The sequence below is a fragment of the Megascapheus bottae genome, chromosome 21 (assembly GCF_031878675.1).
Source record: "Megascapheus bottae isolate mThoBot1 chromosome 21, mThoBot2.hap1, whole genome shotgun sequence".
Classification (NCBI taxonomy): Eukaryota; Metazoa; Chordata; class Mammalia; order Rodentia; family Geomyidae; genus Megascapheus; species Megascapheus bottae.
In genome coordinates, this window is record NC_143529.1 from 27983023 (window position 1) to 28008491 (window position 25469).

Consider the following 25469-nt stretch of genomic DNA (forward strand, 5'->3'; position numbering starts at 1 on the left):
CATGCTAGGCAAGCACTTTAACCACTAGGCCAAACTCCCGGCCCTCCTGAGCTCTTTCATTCCAGGTTAGTGCTCTACCACTTTAAGCCACAGCACTACTTCTGGTTTTCTAGTGGTTAATTGGAGATAAGAGTCTCGTGGCCTTTCCTGCCTGGACTGACTTTGAACCGTGATCCTCAGGTCTCAGCTTCCTGACTAGATAGAATCACAGAGTGAGCCACCAGTGCTTAGCTTCTGCTTATAATTCTTTCTTTTCTTTTCTTTTTTCTTTCTTTCTTTTTTTTTTTTTTTTTTTTTTTTTTGGTCGTGGGACGTGAACTCAGTATCTGGGCGTTGTCCCTGAGTTCTTCAACTCAAGGCTACCGCCCTACCCCTAGAGCCACAGCGCCACTCCCTGTTTTCTGGTGGTTAATTGGAGATAAGAGTCTCTGGGGACTTTATTGTCCAGGCTGGCTTTGAAATGCTGTCCTCAGATCTCAGCCTCCTGTGTAGTTAGGATTACAGGCATGAGCCACCACCCCTGGCTCTACTTACAATTCTTTTTTTTTTTTTTTTTTGCCTGTCCTGGGCTTGAGCTCAGGGCCTGAGCACTGTCCTTGGACTTACTCAAGGCTAGAGCTCTACCACTTGAGCCTCAGCACCACTTCCGGCTTTTTTCTACGTATGTGGTACCGAGGAATCGAACCCGGGTCTTCATGCATGCTAGGCAAGCACTTTAACCACTAGGCCAAACTCTCTGCCCCATCTGCTTACAATTCTTATAAGAAAGTTTAAGACAAGTTCAAGTATGAAAGCTAGTTTGGGCTATATAGGGGAAACTCACATTTTGGACCAGAAAGTAATATACAAAGGAAACTTGCTATTTGAAGAGTAGATTCTAGGAGGCAAAAGCAAAAGGATCTGGAGCTTGAGGCCAGCCTAAGCTAAGTAATGAGACTATATCTCCAAAAAAATCCTCAAAATAAGCAAATAATAATTACCTTTTAAAGTTTCATGTCCCTAAGTATGTGCTGATTTAAAATCTTTTTTCCCCTTGTTCTGGTGTATAAACTCATAGCCTCTTATTCACTTGGCTTCCTTGCTAATAGCTGATGCTCTGCCACCTGAGTCATGCCTCCAGTCCAAGTTTTTGCTGGCTAATTGGAGATAGGTCTTCCAGACTTTCCTTCCTGGGCTAATTTTGAACCATGATCTTTTCAATCTCTGTCTCTAGTTCTACAGGTATGAGCCAGTGGGGCCCAGAATTCTAAATTTTTATGTAGAAATGTATATTACTTCTCCTTTGTCTCCTACTATTACTTCTTCTTTGTGGTTTTGTGTGTGTGTGTGTGTGTGTGTGTGTGTGTGTGTGTGTGTGCGCGCGCGTGTGTGTGCGCGCGCACTACTTGAACTCAAAACCACACATTATCCCTTAACCTTTTCACTTAAGGCTAGCACTTGAAGCACCACTTGATCCATAGCTCCTCTTCTGGCTCTTTGTTAGTTAATTGGAGATAGGAATCTCATAGCCTTTCCTACCCAGGCTGGCTTTGAACCACCATCTTCACATCTCAGTCTCCTGAGTAGCTAGGATTGTAGACACAAGCCACCAGCACCCAATTGCTTTTCTTGTCTATATTGGTTGGTTTGTCTCTGAGCAGATTCACACACTACATTTACTTTCTATATCCCTTGAGCCTCCTGAACATCAGAACATTGCCTTCCTGTGTGGGCACTGCATGAGCAGTTTTGGTGAGGAGAGGCCAATCATTTTGTGGAACGTTCTTCAACACATGTTACTGGTTTGCTGTGATTGTGGTTACTATTGCAGTGTTAAATGACAGGCTCCTCCAGCCTCTGGGTTCTTGCTGAGATTCTATGAACTCCTGTGCCTACCATGTGAGTGCAGATGTCATCGAAGGGCTAAATGTCATTCTGATAGCATCACTGAAAAAAAGACAAGTAATACCATTGAGAAGACAGGCATGCAGTACTGTGGCAGCCTTCAGCTAACACGGCTCCTCACCCTACCCCAGACCACTGGACTGACATTAGGAAGCAGTCACTGGTCACCCACTGGATGTGCAGAAGAGATATGGGTTTGAGGTCTAACTCCCTGTGTCTTTGACTATTTGCTTCAGTGCCCCCGAGCCTCAGATCTTTGAGGAGATAAGTATAGCTGGGCTGCCCTCTCTCACTCTTCCTCTGGGGACTAAATGTCATGCAAGCACTCTGTCCACGCCCACCGGCACCAGGCCACATGGGATTGGTTGCCAGCTTGCTCAGAACTTCCAGATCCCTTGTGCCTCAGGGATGATTCCTGCCTGACCATGAACTCAGATCAAATCAGGTGGAAATAATGGATGAAATCCCAAGATTGGAACACTGTCTAAATCACCTGGTCCAGGCAAAGGATGCACTCTGAGACACCTAACAGCTGTCGTAGATTAGAGGAGACAATTGCAGCTGACAGGCCTGAGACACATGGTAGAAATGGATGTGCATTACATGCAAAGTAAAATTCTTTGTGTATCATGGTAATATTCTCTAGGTCACAACGCTTGGTTGCAGACTGAAGTCCTCGGGGATGGCTCATATGACTGGATCGTTCATTGTTGTCCACAACTCACTCTTGAATGCTTTCACAGAAATGCAAATAATGATCACACACACACACACACACACACACACACACACACACACACACACACACGAATTCAGTGTTAGAAAGGCTGAATGTACAGAGGGGCTTGCAAGTGCTCAGTGGACTACTGTTCCTGTAAGTTTGATCTCCAGATCCATCCATTTCCCTGAAAATGGCACTTTTCATTCTTCCTCATAGGTGAATACTCCTCCTCTATGAGTGCCTGTATATTTGTGTGTGTGTGTGTGTGTGTGTGTGTTTGATTCATCAGCTGTAGGGCACTTGGGCTGTTTCCACAGCTTGGCTACTGTGTCCAGTGCCACACAGTGGGTGTTCAGGTGTCTCTAATTTTTTTTTGCCAGTCCTGGGCTTGATCTCAGGGCCTGAGCACTGTCCTTTGGCTTCCTCAAGTCTAGTTGTCTACCACTTGAGCCTCAGCACCACTTCCGGCTTTTTTCTATGTATGTGGTACCGAGGAATCGAACCCGGGTCTTCATGCATGCTAGGCAAGCACTCTACCACTAGGCTACCCTCCAGCCCAGGTGTCTCTATTTTATTCTGACATATATTCCTTCAGATAAAATGCCCAAAGAGTGGTTTTGCTCAATCATAGACTAATTCTATTTTTAATTTTTAAAGGAACCTCCATACTGATTTCCTCAGTGATTGCACTAGCCACCAAGAGTGTGTAAGCATTCCTTTTCCAGTTCCCCAGGAACTGTTGTTGTTTATGCTCTTGATAATAGCCATTCTGGCTCTATCTCAGCCTCCCTAGTGTTAATATTATAAGCATATGCCATCATACCTAGCTTCAATTTTTTTTCAATGATAAGGAGAGCTAGGAATGGTATAAATTTGAGTTTCCTTCTTACTATACAGTACTTGGGAAGCTGAACCAGGAGAAGGATTGTATGTTGGAGACCAGCCTAGGCTCTGTGACTCTTATCTTTAAAAAATAGAAGGAGGCCGGGAGTTTGGCCTAGTGGTAGAGTGCTTGCCTAGCATGCATGAAGGCCTGGGTTCGATTCCTTGGTACCACATACATAGAAAAAAAAAAGCCAGAAATGGTGCTGAGTCTCAAGGAGTAGAGCTCTAGCCTTGAGAAAGTCCAAGGACAGTGCGCAGGCCCTGAGCTCAAGCCCAGGACTGGCAAAAAAAAAAAGTGAAAAAAAAATAGAAGGAATGTACTGTAAAAACTGATTTGGGGCACCAGAGGACCAAATACTTCAAGTTAGCATTATATATTTTCTGGTAGGAAAAAGTAGACTAGGGGATTTTCTGAAACAGAAGAAAAGGAAGAGGGACTTCACTTTTGGTTTATTAATAAAAGAAAAGACATTGAAGGGGTACTAAAACAGAGGAAGCAAAACTTGACTCCCGTGGGGCCTGAGAACCCCATCATCCAATCAAATAGAGCATGTGGAAGCCCGAGGGATCTGAAGATCCAGGAAGTGCCTTGTCCTCCATGTCTGAACACTGTGCTAACCTGAGAAAGGAGTATTAGGGCTACTCAGGAGACTGAGATCTGAGGATCGCAGTTCAAAGACATTGAGACTCTTATCTCCATTAACTACCAGAAAACTGGACGTAGTGCTGAGGCTCAAGCGGTAGGGCAGTTGCCTTGAGGTGAAGGGCTCAGAGACAGCACCCATGCCCAGAGTCCGAGCCCTACCATCAACACAGAAAGAAAGAAAGAAAGAAAGAAAGAAAGAAAGAAAGAAAGAAAGAAAGAAAGAAAGAAAGAAAGAACGATAAGAAAGGAGTATTAGGGCTGGGAATGTGGCCTAGTGGTAAAGTGCTTGCCTAGCATGCATGAAGCCATGAGTTTGATTCTTCAGTACCACATTAACAGAAAAAGCCAGAAGTGCTGTGGCTCATACGGTAGAGTGTTAGCCTTGAACAAAAGAAGCTCAGGAACAGTACCCAGGCCCCGAGTTCAAAGCCCTAGAGCTGACACACAAAGAAAAAAGAATATTCTAAGAAGAAGATCTATACAGACTTCTTTACCTTCACTCTCCCACACTGCACCCCCTCTTACTGAAGCCACTGAAGTCTGAACTCAGAGCTTCACACGTTTTGGGATTGCTGGGTCACAGAGGTCTTTTGAGGAATGGCCATACTGCTTTCCAGAGTGGTTGAACAAGTTTACACTCCCACCAACAGTGTAGTAGTGATCCCTCCTGGCCACATCCCCGCCAGCATCTGTTGTTATTAGATTTCTTGATCCTGGCCATTCTAACTAGAGTGAGGTATAATCTCAAAGTTCTGATTTGCATTTCTTTTATGGCCATATACGTCAAGCATTTCTTCATGTGTCTACAGGCCATTCTTACTTCTTCTTCAGAGAAGTTTTTCTAAGTCTTTGGCCCATCTTTTAATGGGATGGTTGTTTCTTTGGAGAATAGTTTTGGAGAGATTCAATTTCTTTTAGCTGTAGATATTTTAGATATTTAGATATTTTAGATATTGAGGCCTTTGTCTGTTGTATGGCTACTGAAGATCTTCTCCCATTCTGTGGGCTTTCTATTTAACTTGCTAGGTATGTCCTTTGCCATAGAGAAGCTCTGCAGTTTAATGTAGTCCCATTTGTCCAAACTTTCTTTTAAGTTGTTGTGTTTCTGGGTCTTTATTAAGAAGGTTTTGAAATCCATGAGACTCTTATCTTGAATAAACTACTCAGAAAAGCCAGAAGCAGCACTGTGGCTCAAGTAGTAGAGTGCTAGCCTTGGGCACAAAGAGGCTCAGCACCCAGGCCCTAAGTTCAAGCTCCAGAACTAGCCAAAAAGAAAGAAAAGGAAAGGAAAGGGAAGGAAAGAAAGAAAGAAAGAGGGAAAGGAAACAAAGAGAAAAAGTAAAGAAGGAGCAGCTTCCCACTCTTTTTTGGTTTTTTTGTTTTTTTGTTTTTGGCTGGGCTTGAGCTCAGGGCCTGAGCACTGGCCTTGGACTTTCTCAAGGCTAGAGCTCTACCACTTGAGCCTCAGCTCCACTTCCAGCTTTTTTCTATGTATGTAGTACTGAGGAATTGAACCCTGGTCTTTGTGCATGTTAGGCAAGCACTCTACCACTAGGCTAAACTCCTGGCCCACCCATGCTTCCCACTCTTAAAGCAATGAATTGTATGAAATCTTTCAACTATAGAAAAATAGAACAAGGGTCTTTAAAAGATGTACTTTTTACTTCTGTAAGAAGAAAGGATTGCCCATTTCCATACCCTTCTCCAGCTGTGCACTTAAGGGCTGGATTTTACATCTTCGGTAAATACAACATGGCAATGTTCTGTCACTAATGCAGAACGAATCTTGAACTGTTGACTGGAACTGGAACATGTTCTTGTGTTCCAACAGAATGCTAAGCAATAAAACTTAAAAAAAAATGCCATGACCCCTGGCTCCATTACAGGGAGCGTTGGCTGGCTTATCTAGCAAAGGAAGTTCTGTCTTCAGGGCAGCGCCATGCAGCTCTTGAGATTCTGCCCCAGTTTACAAGTGACTGACACCATGCTGAAAGCATTTTCCCACTCCTATATAATAGAAAAGGTTGTTGTTGTTGTTGCTGCTGCTGTTGGTCTGTGTGTGTGTGCAAGAGAGAGAGAGAGAGAGAGAGAGAGAGAGAGAGAGAGAGAGAGAGAGAGAGAGAGAGAGAGAGAGAGGGAGAGAGAGAAGGAATTCTGATCTTTTAATGATTCCAGGGACTCTTAGCAATACTAACCCTGTTCATGATAACTCAGTTTGTAACAAAGCCATGGAGATCTCTTTATTTGATCCTCACAACACTAGAGTTGTTAAGAGTTAAAATGTGAATGAAAACTTGAAAGATACCACCTTTCTAAACCACTTACTCTTGGTGGTTCTGGTGACTGAGCTCAACCTTGTGCTTGCTTGGCACACAGGTTTTATCCATGACTCCAGCCCTTCTGCTCTTCATTTCTTTTCCAGATGAGGTCTCAAGCTTTCAGCCTGGGCTGTCCGTGGGCTGGACCGTGATCACCCTACCTTAGTCTTCTGAGTAGCTGGGATTACAGAGGTATAGCACCAAACCTGGCCTGTTTCTGAGATAGAATTCTGATAACTTTTGCCATGCTGGCCTCAAACTACTATGTCCTATCACTGCTTTCTGAATAGCTGAGGTTACAGGTGTTGGTCTCATTTTTTTGCCAGTCCTGGCTTGAACTCTGGGCCTGAGCACTGTCCTTGGACTTTCTCAAGGCTAGAGCTCTACCACTTGAGCTACAGTACCACTTCCGGCTTTTTCTATGTATGTGGTTCTGAGGAATTAAATCCCGGTCTTTGCACTTGCTAGGCAAGCCCTCTACCACTAGGCCAAACTCCCAGCCCCAAGTATTTGTCTTTCTATTGGATTCTAGGAGTGAGCTACTGGCACCTGACCCACATCTGTTTCTTTCCTTTCCTTTTTATTTTTATTTTTTTGTGCTGGTCTTGAGAACTGAACTCAATACCTGGTCACTGCCCCCTAAGCTTTTTTGCTCCACGCTAGTGCTCTACAACTTGAGCCACAGCTCCTCTTCTGGATTTTTGGTGATTAAATGGAGTTAGGAGCCTTACAAACATTGCTACACAGGCTGGCTTCAAACCATGATCCTCAACACTCAGCCTCCTAAATAGCTAGGATCACAGGCGTGAGCCCCCAGCCCCTGACAGCACCAGTTTCCTGGTGTGAACTGAGAGCTCAATCACTTGAATGTTAGGCCTACAGGCTGAGGGCTAGATTGAAACAAGGCAGCATCTGAAGCAAGATGGGAGCCCTCAGAGCCAGTGCCCTGGTAGGCTGAACTTTGTATCTGCCCACAGCAAGCTGAGTGTCCCTTCCGAAATCATGTGTGCAAGAGGGTTAGAAACATCTCCAAGTCTCAGCTCAGTGTCCTCTGCTCACAGCCCCGTCCTGAAGTTTGACATGTGTGACACTGCTCTCTCTTCAGATTCATGAAGTTTTCCTTTCTTTATCTAACTGACTGTCCTGACCTGCATCGTTTTCACTTGTAAACAGGGATGAGGATGGCTGCTGCACGGGGTCTAATAACACTTGGTAGACTCTCCACACACAGTGGCTGTATTTCCCGTATGGCTGAAGTTCCTTTTCCAGGAGTATAGCTGAGCTCACAAGAAGATGAGTTCTCATTGCTTTTACTGGAGTGGGGTACAGGCCAGCCTCATTTCTGTCAGACAAGCTTCCTTGAGTTTGTTCTCAAAGTGTAAACGTAAGGTGCAAGGTTTTCTTTTGTTACCCCTCTGGTCCAGCTTAAGAGTCATTTAGGGATAAGGGGAAGGAGTGTTAGATAATATTAATTTCCTGGCTGTGTGTGTGTGTGTGTGTGTGTGTGTGCACGTGCATAGCTACACACTTGTGTACATATGGGTCTGTACCTTAGGAACTTTGAGTATTTCAGTTTCTCTATATGAGTAAACTACATCTGTCGCTCACTTCAAAGGAAAAAATATCTCCTGGTCAGTTTACTGTATTGGAACCATTTTTAAACAATGAAAAAGGAAGGGTCATCTGGAATATAATAAAACTTACTAGGAAAGAAAGTAAGCAGGAATAACTGCTTCTTATCCCATGCAGCCTCTTCGTGAGTCCCCAGCTCCACTCACAGCCCTCACTAAAATTCTCTCGCTAAGAAAACAGAAGCTACCTTTGATGGTAGCTTTCTCAAAGTTCAGAGATGGAAAGAAGTTTCTAGATCTTTTATCTCATCAGGATAAAGAGAAGACTGTGTGCACAGTATACATGCTGACGGGCTGAAGCTAGACCTGGGCTATCCTGGTGCTTTTGGTCCACTGCCAACTTCATAGTCCACTCCATAGTCTCTCCCTGCCCATATCTCCAACCACAACATTCTGTTTTCTAGGTCTATGTGCTGCGTAAAAAGACTGAGGTGTGCTGTGTGTACATTTGACATCTCAGTTATCAAAAGTATGTGAGCTTCTGGAAGCTGTATCTTTTGAAATAGCAGCTTGAAATGATTAATGTTGCCATAGTGATGGTGTGTGTGTGTGTGTGTGTGTGTGTGTGTGTGTGTGTGTTTCCTTTCTCTCTCTGTCACTGCACATTCCGTGGGAGTGTCATTTATCACTTTCTTCCTGTTACTGAATGCTTGCTCAGTTTTCTCTTACACTAGCCACCTTCGTGACTGACATGGATCCAAATATAGCACAGGGGAACTCAAGGAAAGTTCTGCCCATTGTTACATCCCTATGTTGACCCAAGCCCAAGCTAATCAGTGTGCTTAATGACTGCTTGACCAGCAGCCCTTAGAATCAGTAGCAACAAGAAGCCAGCAGGGGGCATCATAAGTACAAACAATGAAGTCCTGTAGTTTTGTAAAAATCAGACCAGTGAGGCATGTAATGTATTATATAAACACTTCTTAAAATACGTTAAGAAATATCTTGATTTGATTTTTCTTGTACATGCCAGTACTTGGGTTTGAACTCAGGGCCTCGTGTTCTCTCTTGGCTTTTCTGCACAAGGCTGGTGCTCTACAACTCAAGTCACACCCCCACTTCTGACTTTTTGCTGGTCAATTAGAAGTAAGAGTCTCTGGACTTATTTGCTGTGGCTGGCTGCACACCTCAGCCTTTGGGTCTCAGATTCCTAAGTAGCTAGGATTACAGCCAGCAGTGTCTGGCTTGATATTAAGTAAATAGTCTATTTGTATGTCTACTACATATACTAATTATGCATTCTCATTTGTAGAAAATTCATATACTACAGCTAAAGCAAAATGTCCCCTATTATCACCTCTTTCCCTAGAGAGAGCTGTTAGTTTTTTGTTTTGTTTTTGTTTTTGTTTTTTTTGCCAGTCCTGGGCTTGGGTTCAGGGCCTGAGCACTGTCCTTGGACTTTCTCGAGGCTTAGCACTCTACCACTTGAGCCTCAGCACCACTTCCAGCTTTTTTTCTATGTACGTGGTACCGAGGAATTGAACCTGGGTCTTTGTGCATGCTAGGCAAGCACTCTACCACTAGGCCAAACTCCCGGCCCCACCTGTTAGTTTTTTAATGCACCAAACAGCTTTTGTTTTTTAATGCACCAAAGACTTAATGAAGGATCACACTTTATATTAAACCTTGGACCCATATTTTAGATATCTTTATGTATGAATCATCTAGTTATTTCTTTTTTAAAAAAAAAATCCTGCCTAGGATTCAACTGAATTCAAATGAATGATGTTCTTTGGTTCATTTAACATTTTTCCTGTGGAGAATTTGCCTTTAGTTTTGCACCATTACAGGGAAATCCTTGTGATGGATTTCTCTAGTATAGGTCCTTAGCTGGGTGCATTTTTAATTGTTTAGAAAGGCATCAGAGTCAGAATAGATGAATGACTCAAGGATTTTACAGTCGGTAATAATAGAAGTACTGTGGGTCTGGCTGTCAGCTGGACCAGAAGGAGAATGTGGTGACGTGAGCTTAGCTACACCCACTCCCTGCACTGTTGCAGTCAGCACAGTGGCTCATTTGACTCCAAGTCAGAACCACCAGGATGCTGACAGTGTCTGCTGAGAAGGAAGGCTCTCCATTTGTCATCAAGTGGGATGGCGTGACCGTGGTAGGCATACTGGGGTGAGCTGGCTCGAGGGATTTTGATTGGCAGCTCTACCCACAGCTGGCTGTGGGAGGTAGAGGCTGCAGTGGAGTGGTTTTGAGTCCTTGGAGACGACGTGTTATTCTCTGTCTTTGCATTCAGACACCCAAGCCCTGCTAGTCAGACTCAGCATTCAACCCCTGAACACATCAAATTACAGTATCAGACCTATAGGGAGGGGCTAAGGAGATGATCTGACGAATACAAAGGCAAGTATGGAATTCCAGAGCATTAGACTCTCATTTTAAAATTACTTTAGTCTTCCAAGGTATAAAGGAGTATTTTTTTAAAAGTTTAGCTTTTTCCCTTTCTATTATAAATTCAAATATGCAACTTACAAGTATTATTTATGGTGACAGATGTTGTTGTTTTATTATAACAAAAATACACTGACTTGGAGATGCCTGTAGGCTTTTTTTTTTTTTTTTTTTTTTTTTTGCCAGTCTTGGGCTTGAGCTCAGGGCCTGAGCACTGTCCTTGGACTTTCTCGAGGCTAGAGCTCTACCACTTGAGCCTCAGCACCACTTCCGGCTTTTTTCTATGTATGTGGTACCGAGGAATCAAACCTGGGTCGTTGTGCATGCTAGGCCAGCACTCTACCACTAGGCCAAACTCCCAGCCTGACTGTAGGCTTTTAATAATAACTTTTCTCATGTAGTGAGACTACATGTTTACAATCATTAAAAAAACACCAAAAAGTCATTAGAAGTAAAGGAAGGTATGATATTGTCTAAAACAAAATTCATTACAAGCCACTTTCAGTGACTCATGACTGTAATCTTAGCTAACCAAGAGGCTGAGATCTGAGAATCATGGTTTGAAGCCAGCCTAGGCTAGAAAGTCTATAAGACTCTTAGCTTTAACCAGCCAAAAGCTCAGAATGGAACTATGACTCAAATCGTAAATCACCGGCCTTGAGTGGAAAAAGCCCCGTGGTACAATCCAGGCCCTGAATTCAAGTCCTAGTACTGGCATACACATCCACACAGAAAAGGAAAGAAAAAAAGAAGAGGAAAAGAAAAGGAAAAAAGAGGTCGGGGAGTTTGGCCTTTACAATCCAGACCCTGAATTCAAGTCCTAGTACTGGCATACACATACACACAGAAAAGGAAAGAAAAAAAGAAGAGGAAAAGAAAAGGAAAAAAGAGGTCAGGGAGTTTGGCCTAGTGGTTAAAGTGCTTGCCTAGCATGCATGAAGACCCGGGTTCGATTCCTCGGTACCACATACATAAAAAAAGAAAAAAAAAAAAAGAGCCAGAAGTGGTGCTGAGGCTCAAGTAGTAGAGTGCTAGCCTTGAGAAAGTCCAAGGACGGTGCTCAGGCCCTGAGCTCAAGAACAGGACTGGCAAAAAAAAAAAAAAAGAAGAGGAAAAAAAGAAAGAAAAAGAAAAGAAAAACTAATTGGACTTATCATTCATCACAATAATCTAAGATGGAATCTATCATACCAAAGTATGATAGCTGCTATTTATCATGACTAGAATTTTTAGAATGCAGTATGTAATTTGCCATGTAAAGGTATTGTTCTGTTGAACTGACCATTAGTAAATATCATCACTTTATTTATTTGTTTGTTTATTTATTTATTTTCAGCACTGAGGACTGAACCCATAGCACTGCTAAGCAAGAATTCTTCTCTTCAGTAACACCTCTAAGCCCTTTCTTTGCTTTTGATTTTACTTCTGAGATAGAGTTTTGATAACTACCCAGACTGGCCTTGAACTTGAAATTGTCCTGCCTCTGGCTTCAATAGCTAGGGATTTTAAACATGAACCACCATGTCCATAATACTAAAATAGCTGTGCTTTCTCTTTTTAAATTTCTGTTGCAGTGCTGGGGATTGGACCTAGTACATGCTAGGTAAACACTCTACCACTAACTACATTCCTATCCCCTAATACTTAGTTAATTTGATACTTTAGGTATGTCAACATTTCTTACACAATAGTTTAGCATCCTAATGTCATTTAGAAATAGAATGAGCTGGGTACTGGTGACTCACATCTGTAATCTTAGCTACTCAGGAAGCTGAAATCTTAGGATTGCAGTTCAAAGCTAGCCCAGGCATGAGTCCATGAGAGTCTTATCTCCAACTAACCAATTAAAAGCCAGAAGTGGAGCTGTGGTTCAAGTGGTAGAGTGCCAACCTTGAGCATAAGAGCTAAGAAACATCACCAGGCCCTGAATTTGGGCCCCAGGACCAGCATACACACAAGAATATATTGTAAGCAGGCTCAGACTGCACAGAAGAGTCCATGGAGCTCTTTTCTCCAATGAACAAGCAAAAAGCCAGTAATGGATCTATTACTCAAGTGGCGAAGCGCCAGCTTTAAGCAAAAAAGCCAAGCAGAGAATGGGCCCTGAGTTCAAGCCCCACTACACACACACACACACACACACACACACACACACACACACACACACACACAAACTTCAGTTTTGGCAGACATACAATGCTATTTTTCAGTACATCTCTCCAGCTATCTGTTCACGTCATAGTCTCCTCTGGTCTTAATGTACCTACGTCTGAATTTCTCACATACACAAATCAGAACTGTAAAGTTCCATCTAGTCCTGCTCCTTCCAATTGACATTTGCCACATGGATTTTTGCCATGTACCAATGTGGGCAACATATTATCTTCATCAGCATGTTTATACAATGAAAGATTCCCATCTCCTGTGTAAATGCACAGAATCACAGGGAGCAAAGCAAAACAAACACAACAATAAAAAATAGCCCAAGAGCTCTGTAAGGAGATTTTCCTGTTTTGCTTTCATGCTTGGCTCCAGCTAAATTATTTCCTTTGTCTTATAGCCAGAAGTTTATGAAATTGTCAGTAGCCAGCAACGAACTATTATGGTGCATGGATAGCTGGGACTTGCAGGGTTGTGGAGGGAAGCCTGTCATCTTTCTTCTTTAAAGGGTGCTACATATTTCTGTGCAGATCCTTCATCAAGGCTGGGAAAGTCTGTGTCAGAGATCTGGACTCAAAAGCAAAAGCCCAACGTGGGAGTTTGGCCTAGTGGTAGATTGCTTGCTTAGCATGCGCGAAAACCTGGGTTCAATTCCTCGGTACCACATACATAGAAAAAAGCTGGAAGTGGTGCTGTAGCTCAAGTGGTAAAGTGCTAGCCTTGAGGAAAGCCCAAGGACAGTCCTGAGACTCTGAGTTCAAGCCCCAAGACTGGCAAAAAAAAAAAGAGTAAAAGCCCTACATCCCATCAAAAGTCTGCTTTTACTCTAGAAAGGCTGTGAGTTGAATCTTGTGCAATACGCATGCTTCTATAATCTTACATCTGGTCTGAACTACTTCTCTGCTGCGCACTACCAACGATAGCCAATTTGGGGTGCATTTGCCCTATATTTATATGTGTATGTGTTTGTACTAGGTCTTGAACTCAGGGACTGGGCGCTATCCCTTAGCTTTTTTGATCAATGTTGGTACTTTGCCAATTGAGCTATACCTCTACTACCAGGTTTTTGGTGATTAGAGATAAGAATCTCATGGACTTTTTTTTTTGCCCAATCTGACTCCAAACCACAGGTTTGAGCTGCCAGCAACCAGATGCCCTGTATTCTTTTTTCTCTGACAAAATAGTACAGATAGGACTTGTTTGTTTGCTTGTTTTTCTGGCAATCCAAGATAAATTATTCTATTTATATAAGATATACACTATTTGTGTGATGGGAAGAATTGCCTCAAGTAGAATTCCTTTATTTTTCTAAAGGAGAAAAACACAGGAAACTAAAAATAACCAATTAGTTATGCTAAAGTGTCTCCAGGACGGCAAATATAGAAGATTCTCTGTATTCAGAAGGAAGGAATATCTCTAGACCTTTATGTGTTGAGTACTCACCAACACCAGCTTAGTGCATGCATATCTTCTGGGAAAGGTGAAAGCCTCTCTGGAACCACAATGAACCCCGGGGACGATGATGTCTCAGGAACAGAATCTATGTCTTGCTTTTGATCCTCTCCCCAGCATAGCTTGTGGCGCTAACCTGCACCTTGAGTGGACGGTGTCAAGGAAGCTACTTTAAAGCTGGAAGGGTCTTGGTGGTATAGTTATTCCTTGTGCACATGCCCAGTTCAACCCATGATAGTTAATGCAGATCCGTACCGACTTAGGCTTCCTACATCAAACACAATGTATTGTTACTTCAGTTAATTACTCCATTACTAACCCCAAGAATCTGACAACAAAATCAAAGTGTCATAAATAAGGTGAGATGAAAAACAGACATGAAATGAGGGATTTAAGAATCCAGGGGCATGCTATCTTGAGAATGTTTTGAGAGAATGGCTTTGTCTTCAGAGGCCAGTTTACCACAATGTTGATTTTTCCCTTTTGTAAGAGTTATTTTGGTGATGTATGCTATGAGAAGTCCAGACTTTCAATGAGTGTGGTCACCAGACGTCTGTGTGTTAGAGCAATGTATGAGGCAAGGAGCTGATGCTGTGAATGACCCAAGACCAGGAAGAGTATCTTCCCAACTTGGGCTGTGAGTGTTTGTGTGGGTCAAAGCATTTTCATTATGCAGGGAGGAAATAGAGACTCTATCACTTTACCAACAGACCCAAGTCCAAGTCCAAGTTCATTCTGGATTCAACCTTCTGCAGCTGTTTCTCACAGCTGCTTTTTTTTTTTATTCTTAAATTCTAGTTGAGAATAATCTATTTTCTTAAGAACAGAAATAAACCTGACTTGTCCCTCCATTTCTATTATAACTTGGAGCCTTAAAGTGTTGTGGCTTCTTGCTGGTTAATTTTGAGATGAGGGGCTCATGGACTTCTCGTTCCAGGCTGGCTTCAAACCAGGATCTCAGTCTCCTGAGTGGCTGTTTCTCCAGACAGGAGCCACCAGAGTCTGGCTCTGTGTGGCCTTGGGTAAAGTCATCTGGTTGAATAGTCAGGTTTATTTGATAATTTGGCCTTTTCTCCACCATGTTACTCGTTTCTGCTCTTGGGAATGAAGTGAGATGAAATAACTCACTCTTTTTCTCTGTATATATAAAACACAACTTGCCACCAAAATTTCGTCAGGATCACAGTGATCTTAAGGAATGTGTGTTTTTCTAAGAGGGTTCTTTGTTTTCACACACGCATGTGTGTGTGTACGCACGCACATGTGCACACACCAGTCCTAGGGGCTGAACTAGGCCTGGGTGCCTTCTCTGAGTTTAGCTAGAGTCCCTCACTAGCATTTGAGCCACAGCTTCACTTCCAGCTTTTCCTGCTCAGGCTGGCTTTGAACCATGAGCTGTAAGCTACTCCTGAGTAACTAGGACTGAGCCGACAGTGTCCAGTAAAAGCCCTTTTCTGCTGCTGGAACTGAACTTGAGAATTTCTGGCACTGTTGACACATCCTTTTGGCCCGTCAGGGTTATTTCTCTTTCCACATCTTGATAGGCTTAGACACTGCCCTGTGGCCATTTCTTCCCAGAGAAGCTTGTCTTCACATGGCCTGTGATTTTTCCGTTCTGGGCTCCGATTGTATTTGTGTGCAACCAGACTGCATCTGGTCCCCGTATCTGAGGTATGTAATATGTGGTCTGCTCATCCCAAGTTCTGTTTGGGATATTTCTCTGCCAGAATCAGTTGGCAGGAATGTGTTCTGTGTGTGCCAGACCCAGCTGGGACTTCCAGGTGATTCAGAGATTCTCATGAAGAGGCTCAGGACGGAGGCCCGGGCACCAGTTCTTCTGAGCATGTGCCATGGCCTTTCAAGAAGGATCATGTGGTCAAACACTGGCTTTCTGAGAAGAACCCAGGTGTGGAGTAGCCATGCTTCCTTCTGGGCTCCTGCTTAGCTAAGGTCCCCACGGGAGAGCAAATGCACGACTTACCCAGGGCAGAGGGCACCATGCGATTCACCCTGGCTGGGGTGGGCAGGAGTCACTGGGAAGTGGGTTTGCCTTGAGCTGGAGAGGATGAGGATATTAAGAAATGGACAGAGCAGAGCACTGGTGGCTCACGCCTGCAATCCTAGCTACTAAGGAGGCTGAAATCTGCGGACCAAGGTTTGAAGCCAGCCTTGACAGGAAAGTCCATGAGATTCTTTTCTCCTGTTAGCCACCAAAAATCTGGCAGTGGAGCTCTGACTCAAGTGGTCAAGTGCCAACCTTGAGTGAAAAAGCTAAGGAACAGTGTTCAGACCCTGAACTCAAGTCCCAGACCTGCCTCCCTCCTCCACTCTCCCCTCCCCCCAACACAGGCAAAGGAATCAGGTTTGGGATAGGCGATCATCTTGTTTCCAGGAATTGTCCTGGGTATTTAGCAATGAAAGTTGAGCCCTGGGAACCTCCTCAGTCCTAGGCAAAGTGGACTGACTAGTCCCAGTGGGCAAAAAACAGAGCATCTCCTGGCCTAGTGCCTGGCATGTAGCCCTCTCACCTTCCAGAGGGCTGGTAAGGAGGGAGAGAAGAGCCGTGAAACTATTATTGTTTTCTGCCAATACCGGGATTTGAACTCAGAGCTACTTGCTTCCTTGGCTTGCTGGTTTGGCTGCCTCCAGACTGCCTTTTGCTGTTTATTTGGAAGATGGGAGTCTCATGAATTTTTCTGCCTGAGCTGGCCTTGAATCAAGATGTTCCAGCTCCAAGGTCAGTCCAGGCAGAAGTCTCTGAGATGTAATTTCCCTGAGCAGCTGGGATGACAGGCATTAGCCACCAGTGCCTAGTTTACACTTAAAAACCTTTTTTTTTTTCCAGAAAGCATCTTTTAAACTAAATTTGGAAAATAAATAGTTTTGACTTAATTACCATATCCTAAACTACTCTGGAATTCTCAGTTTTTTTAGCTAAGTTGAGTGACAGAGTTGTTTCATCGTGAATTTCCCTTAATTTACTCTCCTTTGTGGCTTTGATTTTTTTTTTCTTGGTAGCCAGAGAATATAGTTATTTCTCCCCCTCTCCCTCTCTCTAACTCTCCCCCTCACTCACCCCCACCCCTCCTACTGGAAACTGAACCAGAGCCAAGCCTGTATACTAGGCAAGGACTCTACCACTTGACCCAGGCCCTGGGCCATTTGTTTTATATTTTGAGGTTGAGACTCTCATTAACTTTTCTCCAGCTAGCCTTGACCTCGAGAGCCTCTTGCTTCTGCCACCCCAGTAGCTAGGATGACAATCCTTCACCACCACACATGGCTCAGACACCAACTTCCATAGGAACTGTGGATCCTGAAATGCCTTGTCCCGCCAGCCACTAGTTTGGGATTCAGGGTTGGCACTAGGCTCGTTAGACTCCAAACCTCCACATAAACCTCTTCTCTCTATAAGTGACCGGCCTAACATATTTTGTTACAGCAACAAGTAGACTAATTTATACAGCAAGCCATAAGGGAAATTGGGGAGAGTAGTCTTTCTCACATCTAAAATACAAATACGTTTTTATCTTGACTCTAAGTACACACACACACACACACACACACACACACACACACACAGACATCAAATATGATGTGAACATATGCCTAGCTAAAATTGGATACCTAGAAATGAAATATTCATTTCTTTCAGTGAAACATTGTGAATTGAATGCTTGCATTGATATTTAGTCCTTCACAAAATGCTTACTGAAGTGAGAATAAAGAAAAAAATGGCTCAAAAAAAGTCCAAGAAAAAAAAATAATAACGTCCAAGAGAACAAAGAGAAGTAAGAGGGGAAAGTGATGCTTTGCAAAATGGAAAGCAGATAGACTGGTGAATGTTGAGCTGGCTGAGCAGAAAAGGTAGTCACCTAGTGGCAGAAGGAGCTGGGAGCGAAAAGTTCAGTCAAGAGTCCACAGATTTCCTCCACAACCCTCAAAGGCACCACTGTGATCTGAAGTTTGGCGGTAGAGGGAAGAGTGGAAAGTCTGTTTAATAGCAACCAGACTCCCAGATTTCCTGCTTAGCTTCAGCAGTGTGTCAGTCTTCTACCTCAATAGGCTGCAAAAGTCTTGAGCTTCCAAGTTCTCAGAGCCTGAGCTGTGGGACTTGGGCTCCATCGGGAGAGCTCGAGGAGCAAGGACATCGAGAGTAGATTGAGTGGAAGGAAGACCTAATATCAAATGATAAGTTCCATAGCTCTCTTCTCCCACATTAGGGTTCCATAATCCTGTTCAGAATATCACTACAATAAGAGATTAGAGGATATGGGGCCGGGAGGGTGGCCTAGTGTTAGAGTGCTTGCCTAGCATGCATGAAGCCCTAGGTTCGATTCCTCAGTACCACATACACAGAAAAAGCCAGATGTGGTGTGGTGACTCCAGTTGTAGAGTACTAGCCTTGAGAAAGGTAAGGACAGTGCCCAGGACTTGTGTTCAAGCCCCAAGGCAGAGAGAGAAAGGAGGGGGGGAGGGGATTGGAGGATTTGGCTGAGTGCCTGCAATCCTAGACACTGAGATCCAGAGGATCATAGTTCTAAATCAGACAGAAAAGTTTGTGAGTTCACCTTCAAAATACTAGCAAAACTCAGAGCATGGGCCAGGCATGGTGGCTCACACCTGTAATCCCAGTTACTCAGGAGGCTGAGATCTGAGGATCGGGCTTCAAAGCCAGCCTGGGCACTACAAAGCCGTGAGACTCTTATCACCAATTAATCTTTAGAAAATGGGAAGTGGGACTGTGGCTCAAGGGGTAGTGTGACAGCCTTGAGCTGAAGACCTCAGGGACAACATCCAGGCCCAGAGTTTAAGTCCCAGGATTGGAGAAAAGAAAAAAAAAGAAAGACTAGTAAAATAAGAACCACAGGCAATTAAAAAAGAAGAACTCGATGTGCTATGTGTAGATGATGCACAGATGAACATAAGCAGAAGCCTCATTCTTACACTACATTAGGAGGAAGGCAGCGAATTCTGTTTCAAGTAAAAGCCAAGATGAATCAGTTTATCACACAATTTACAAATGTCAGTATAAATTCATTAAAAAGTGCCAGGTGTAAAGACATAATGTTTTATTTCATAAATTAATATGTATCTATGATATACAAACCTTTAGCCTAATTTTGATTATGTTCTAAAAACTAAGTGGCAGTGATTGTATATAGAGATTCCCCTCTTGAACACTTGTTTGTTAAACATGTCATTTGACATATGATGTAAAAATCAATGTTAATAAATTCTTTAATAAAAAAAGAAAGTGCCAGGTGTGGTGCCATATAACTGTAATCCTGACATTGTAAGCAAGGAAAGAAGGAAGGGAAGAAAGAAGAAAGAAAGAAAGAAAGAAAGAAAGAAAGAAAGAAAGAAAGAAAGAAAGAAAGAAAGAAAGAAAGAAAGAAAGAAAAAGAAGGAAAGAAAGAAGGAAGAGAGGGGCTGGGAGTTTGGCCTAGTGGTAGAGTGCTTGCCTAGCATGCATGAAGACCTGGGTTCGATTTCTCAGTACCACATACATAGCAAAAAGCCGGAAGTCGTGCTGAGGCTCAAGTGGTAGAGTTCTAGCCTTGAGAAAGTCCAAGGACAGTGCTCAAGCCCTGAGCCCAAGCCCAGGACTGGCAAAAAAAAAAAAAAAAGAAAAGAAAAGAAAAGAAAGAAAGGAGAGAAGGAGAGAGAGGAAATGGAGGGAGAGAAGGAAGGAAGGGAGAAAGGAAGGGAGAAAAGGAGAAAGGAAAGAGAAAAAAGAAGGAGAAGGGAACAGAAGAAAGGAAGGGGGGCCAGGAGTGTGCTCTAGTGGTAGAGGGCTTGCCTAGCATACACAAAGCCCTGAGTTCTCTTCCTCACTACCACATACACAGAAAAAGCTGGAAGTAGCTGGGCACTGGTGGCTCATGCCTATAATCCTAGCTACTCAGGAGGCTGAGATCTGAGGATAGCTAGCCTATTCTCAGTGACAGCACCCAGGCCCAGACTCAAGCCCCATGGCCAAAAAAAAAAAGAAAAAGCTAGAAGTAGTGCTGTGGCTCAAGTGAATGCTAGTCTTGAGAAGGCCCAAGGACATTGCCCAGCGTTCAAGCATGGGACAGGCAAAAAAGAAAGAAAGCAGGCCAAATGTATACAAAATTATTGACGCTGCAAATGATAATTAAGAATGAGATAGAGTGGCATTATAGCTCAAAGTGGTAGAATGCTAGTCTTAAGCTGAAGAGCTCAGAGACAGTGCCCAGTTCCAGAATTCAAGCCCCACAAATGGACGAAAAATAAATAAAAATCAATAAAACAAGAGTGAGTAGAAGACCAATGTTTTTCATGATAAGCTAGTACTACTCAATTTACTAATCCATGTTTATGATGGTACTGAAATACATCTGACATTTTACTGGTTTACTGTGTTATTTTTAAATGCTTGTATATTAAAAATAATAAAAATACTAGCATCTCATTTGAAAGACTACTTCTCAAGGAGATGTTGAGATATACATACAGCATATGTTGAGGAGACATACATATAGAGATTTCAGTAGAAATCTCTATGGAAAGTTATCAACACAAAGATTAGCACCAAAAGTGCAGGTGGGAGGTGGGGAGGCAGTTAACAAGGAAACTTCCAGATTAATAATTTAAAGGCTTTAAAAGAAATCTGGAACTTTGAGGAGAAAGAGAGAGGGAATTCCTATTTTAAGAAATCTGAGGGAGTGCTGTGGCTCAAGTTGCAGAGTGCTAGCTTTGAGCAAAAAGAAGTTCAGAGACAGCACCCAGGCCCTGAGTCCAAGCCCCAGGACCAGCAAAACAAGAAAGCTGAGCTTTCAAGCCTACTATGGCTTGAAAGGTGTTAAAGAATTTGCAGATGTTGTGCTTAAGGTACTTGATTATGTTAATAGTGTGTTGGCCACGCACTGGTGACTCACACCTATAATCTCTGCTAATCAGCAGGCTGAGATCTGAGGATTGCAGTTCTAAGCCAGCCAGTTAAGAAAGTCTATGATAGACTCTTATCTCCAATGAATCATCGAAAAGCCAGTTTGGAGATGTGGTTCAAATGGTAAAGTGCTAACACACACAAGTTCAGGGGCAATGCTCTGGCCCCGAGTCCAAGTCCTAGAACTGGAACAAACATAATTATGATAGGAAATGAGTTTGTTTGGAGCATATAGAGTGCTGAGGACTTGTGTTGACTATAAGTTGCCATTAGAGAAGTATTTTTCTGATGATTCTTTCTTACGTGATCTTTTCTCTCTTCCTCAAACTCTTAAACATGGGCAGATATGGCTTATATTGTGGACCTTGATGCATCACAGCCTGTACAGAATACAGTCATTCAAATGTTGACTAAAGATCACCAGGTATGTGTCAGATGCTAAATTAATCAGTGTTGAATTAACAGACTTGTCTCTTCCCTTTTACTCTTTAATCTGTAACTTGATTCTGAAACCCTTCAAATGAGGAGAGTTCTTCTAAGGTCGGCTTTGTCCTCCATAGATTGTTAGGACTAAGAAGCTAGGCCGAGTTTCTTTCTGTGATTAAGGAGAAGAGCATATGGTAGTTGTGAGGCTCTGAAAACTGGTTGGCTGCTGGGGATAGAATAAGAAGTATGTTATAAGGAGTATGTATGGGATTCATAAGCAGGAGGTTCATGTCTCACCCTGTGTCTTTTGGCTCAGAGTCATTGAATTGTTTATTTCTTTCATCTGCAAACTGAGGACAAACTGATTTATCTCATTGGTTCTCATTTGAAATAAAAAGGCTCTCTGCTCCTTGAGGGAGGGAAATACTTTTCTGAGATTTAAGTTGGACATAAGGACCGAGAGTTTGGCCCACTGCTAGAGTGCCTGCCTAGCATGCACCAAGACCCGAGTTTGATTCCTCAGTTCCACATTCATAGAAAAAAAGCTGGAAGTGATGCTATGGCTCAAGTGGTAGAGCTCTAACCTTGAGAAAGCCCACGGACAGTGCTCAGGCCCTGAGTTCAAGCTCCAGAACTGGCAGTCAATCAACAGAACACGAGTAATGGACTTCTTAGCTCTCTTTCCCAAGCTGGCTTCCAAGTCAATGGAGATCCCATGTGCTTTTCCCCACACTCCAGTTGTGGCCAATGAGAAATCAAAGCATCTATGTAGGGGCTTCCAGGAAGGTTTTTTTCCTCCCTGGAAAAATGGAGATGCATAGGGAAACAGATTCTGCCCCTTGTTTTTGAACAGAAGGATTATGTCATCTTGCAAACCCACAAGCTCATTTGCAAGAGAATTACAAAGACACCAGTGTGAAGCCAGGCAGCCATCAATCCCACACCATGACAGTAGTATCTGACTCAAGTCTCCTATAACTCAAGAACAATAATCAGGGTCAAACTAGTTTTCTGTCCCTCCCCCCCAATAAAGGCATTTCTATTTTTACCATTGGTCCAAACAGATCATTGCAGTTTTATATTATATTATTTATTATATATTACTTTTGTATTTATTTGCTTTTATGCTGGCACCAGGGCTTGAATTCAGGGCCTCATGTTCTTGCTTAACTTTGTTTTGCTCAAAGCTTCTTATCTCCATTTAACTATCACAAAGACCAGAAATGGACCTGTGGCTCATGTAATAGAGCATTAGCCTTGAACAAAAAAAGCTCAAAGACAGTTCCCAGGCCCTGAGTTTAAGCCCCAGGACCAGCACCAAAAGGCAGCCATGATGTGTGCGTGATGGGGGAGAAGGGGGGACGGGCGCAGGACGGCAGAGAGCTAGACTGAGAAATTGGAATCAGGAAACAACTAACAAAGCAGTTAAGCCTCCTGCCATTTAAATTCTAAGTTACAAGGTCTGGGAGACCTAAGGGGACTCTTAAGCATGAAGGCTAGGTTGAGTTTAGACAACTGAATGTTGTTGTTTTGTGCCAGTCCTGGGGCTTGACCTCAGGACCTGGCACTGTCCCTGAACTTTTGTCCTCCAGGCTGACATTCTGTCACTTGAGCCACACCTCCACTTCTGGTTTTTTTGGTGGTTAGTTGGAGATAACAGTCTCATGGACTTCCCTGGCTGGCTTCAAACTGTGATCTTCAGAATTCAGCCTTCTGAGTAGCTAGGATCACTGCGGGGAACCACGAGCACCCAGATCAACTATACTTTGTTTATTCTAAGTGTTTTAGAATTTCTCTATGTATAAGCACAGCTAAAGTCAACTGGATACAATAGCTGAAGCTTCCCCCATATCTCAGCTACCAATAAAATACTTAAAAAAATTGCCCTGTGGTTAAAGAGCTTGGTTGGGTGCTTTAAAAAGTTTGCTGGTTTTCTCTTATAGTTTGCATATGTTTTCTTGCCCCAAAAGATTTTAAAGGTTGCCATTACCAGCAGACATTATTATTATTATTATTATTACTATTATTATTATTCCTAGTCCTGGGGCTTGGACTCAGGGCCTGGGCACTGTCCTTGAGCTTGCTCAAGGCTATCACTCTACCACCTGAGTCACAGCACCACTTCTGGCTTTTTCTGTGTATGTGGTACCGAGGAATCAAACCTAAGGCTTCCCGTATGCTAGGTGAGCACTCTACCTCAAAGCCACACTCCTGGCTCCAACAGCAGACATTTTTTTTTTCAGTAGCTCTGTGAAGTCAGAATGTTTTCCTCCTTTCTTTTCTCCTAAGCAGACATAAGCCAGCAACCCAGGAACCTCCACCGATGGTAGCTGTGTAACCACATCAGCCTGTCCTACACCACGTCCATGGTCACATGTGTAAACTGGTCTGTCCTCCTCTAGATGTTCCCAGCGCTCTGTGATGGAGATTCTAGCAGAGTGTTGAATGAATGGAAAAACTAACCACTTGTTATTGCTGATAAGAAGGAATGAAGAAGTGATATATTGTTTCATGTGATGCATTGTCTGTGTGAGGTGGGGTTGGGGAATCCCTAACAAAACTCTCATTGTTGCTAATGGGTAAATGCCGAACTGAGTAAGTCGTATATGGTGTCTGAAGGCACGTGAGGACCTTGACTTTGTAAGCAGGCAATCTTCCATGACCATATCAGTTCTTTTAAATGAATGTGTCGGCTGGGTTTAGGAATGGAGTACCAGGTGTCCACTCTCTCTTGCTGAGGCTAGCATGCTGTGGAAGTTGGTCATGTCCCCAGAGCTCTTGACTATCACTTTCCTCCTCGGCACAATGAAAGGACTGAAGTCTTATTACATCATTGCCACAGTTCCTTCCAGTTTTCAGTCACCAAGTCACCACTCCATGCTTCACCCAGGACTCTAGCACAATAACCTCTGGAGAACTAGCCAAGTACATTGAGTTAAGAGGTTTTACTTTAGCCACGTTTATTTCTGCAAACATTTTAACAATGCTAAACATTCAAATAAATTCCAGCCAAACCCCTCTTCACATGGGCACTGATTCCAAGCGCACAGGTTCCAAATGACAATGATTTGTGTCCCTATTGATTTGGGCTGCTTGTCACTTTCACATCATTTGAACCTGTTCTATAAATTATAGAGACATTTTTTTCCTCCAGGAAAAAAAAAAAGGATTTTAGAAATGACCTAATCCAAGGTTCTAAGTCTGGGGTGTCTACTATTTATTCTGAGACTTCGATGAACCATTAGTACAGACCTCAGAACCCAGCCCTCATTATTAATGTTCTCTACCTTGTATGTATGTATGTATGTATGTATGTATTTATTTATTTTGTTGGCCGTGGGGCTTGAACTCTGGGCCTGGGCGTAGTCCCTGAGTTATTCAGCTCAAAGTTACGGCCCTACCCTTTGAGCCATAGCGGCGCCACTTCCTCTTTTCTAGTGATTAATTGGAGATAAGCGTCTCAGGGACTCAGGCCTGGGCTGGCTTTGCACCGCATCCTCAGATCTCAGCCTCCAGTGTAGCTAAGACTATATGGCGTGAGCCACTGCGCCCAGCTTTATTTATTTTAATTGTTATTACAAAGGTGTTTTATAGAGGGGTTACAGTAAGATAAGTTGAGTACAGAGTACATTTCTTTTTGAACAGTAATCACCCCTTCCCTTGCTCTCATCCAGTTTTTCCCTCTCACCTCCACCCACAAGTTGTATAATTTTTTTTTTTTGTCTGTCCTGGGGCTTGAACTCTGAGGGAGGTTCATTTTTATTGTTCTCTATCTTTTAGAAAGAAGAAACACATCTCCCTTTAGGCTTTCTCAAAAGACCACTGGAAAAAGTGTATTGGCATGAGCCAGCAGTAGAGCTGTCCTTTCAGGGAGCTAACAATCTCTTGGGAATGTCAGATGTGGGCCATTCAGTGGCTTCAAGTGGGGCCCATTCCTTTGGTAGCTTTCTAGGGAAGCTTCAAGGCCCTGCCTTCCCCAGGACTTGTGAAATCTGCCAAGCTGTGAGGACACTGTGCCAAACAGAATTATTC

At 43.2% G+C, this 25469-nt stretch overlaps 1 long non-coding RNA gene across 2 annotated transcripts in view; it reads left to right on the plus strand.

Moving 5' to 3' along the window:
* The window catches only part of LOC150048839 (uncharacterized), a 32151-nt gene extending 8131 nt beyond the window's left edge, over positions 1 to 24020 (plus strand). The window contains exons 2-3 of one of the 2 annotated variants that reach the window (XR_016539152.1): positions 21356 to 21435; positions 23727 to 24020. This is a non-coding gene — a long non-coding RNA (uncharacterized LOC150048839). The remainder of the gene's footprint in view (positions 1 to 21355; positions 21436 to 23726) is intronic. The other variant, XR_016539153.1, reaches the window with a different exon arrangement.
* Positions 24021 to 25469: the final 1449 nt, after the last annotated feature.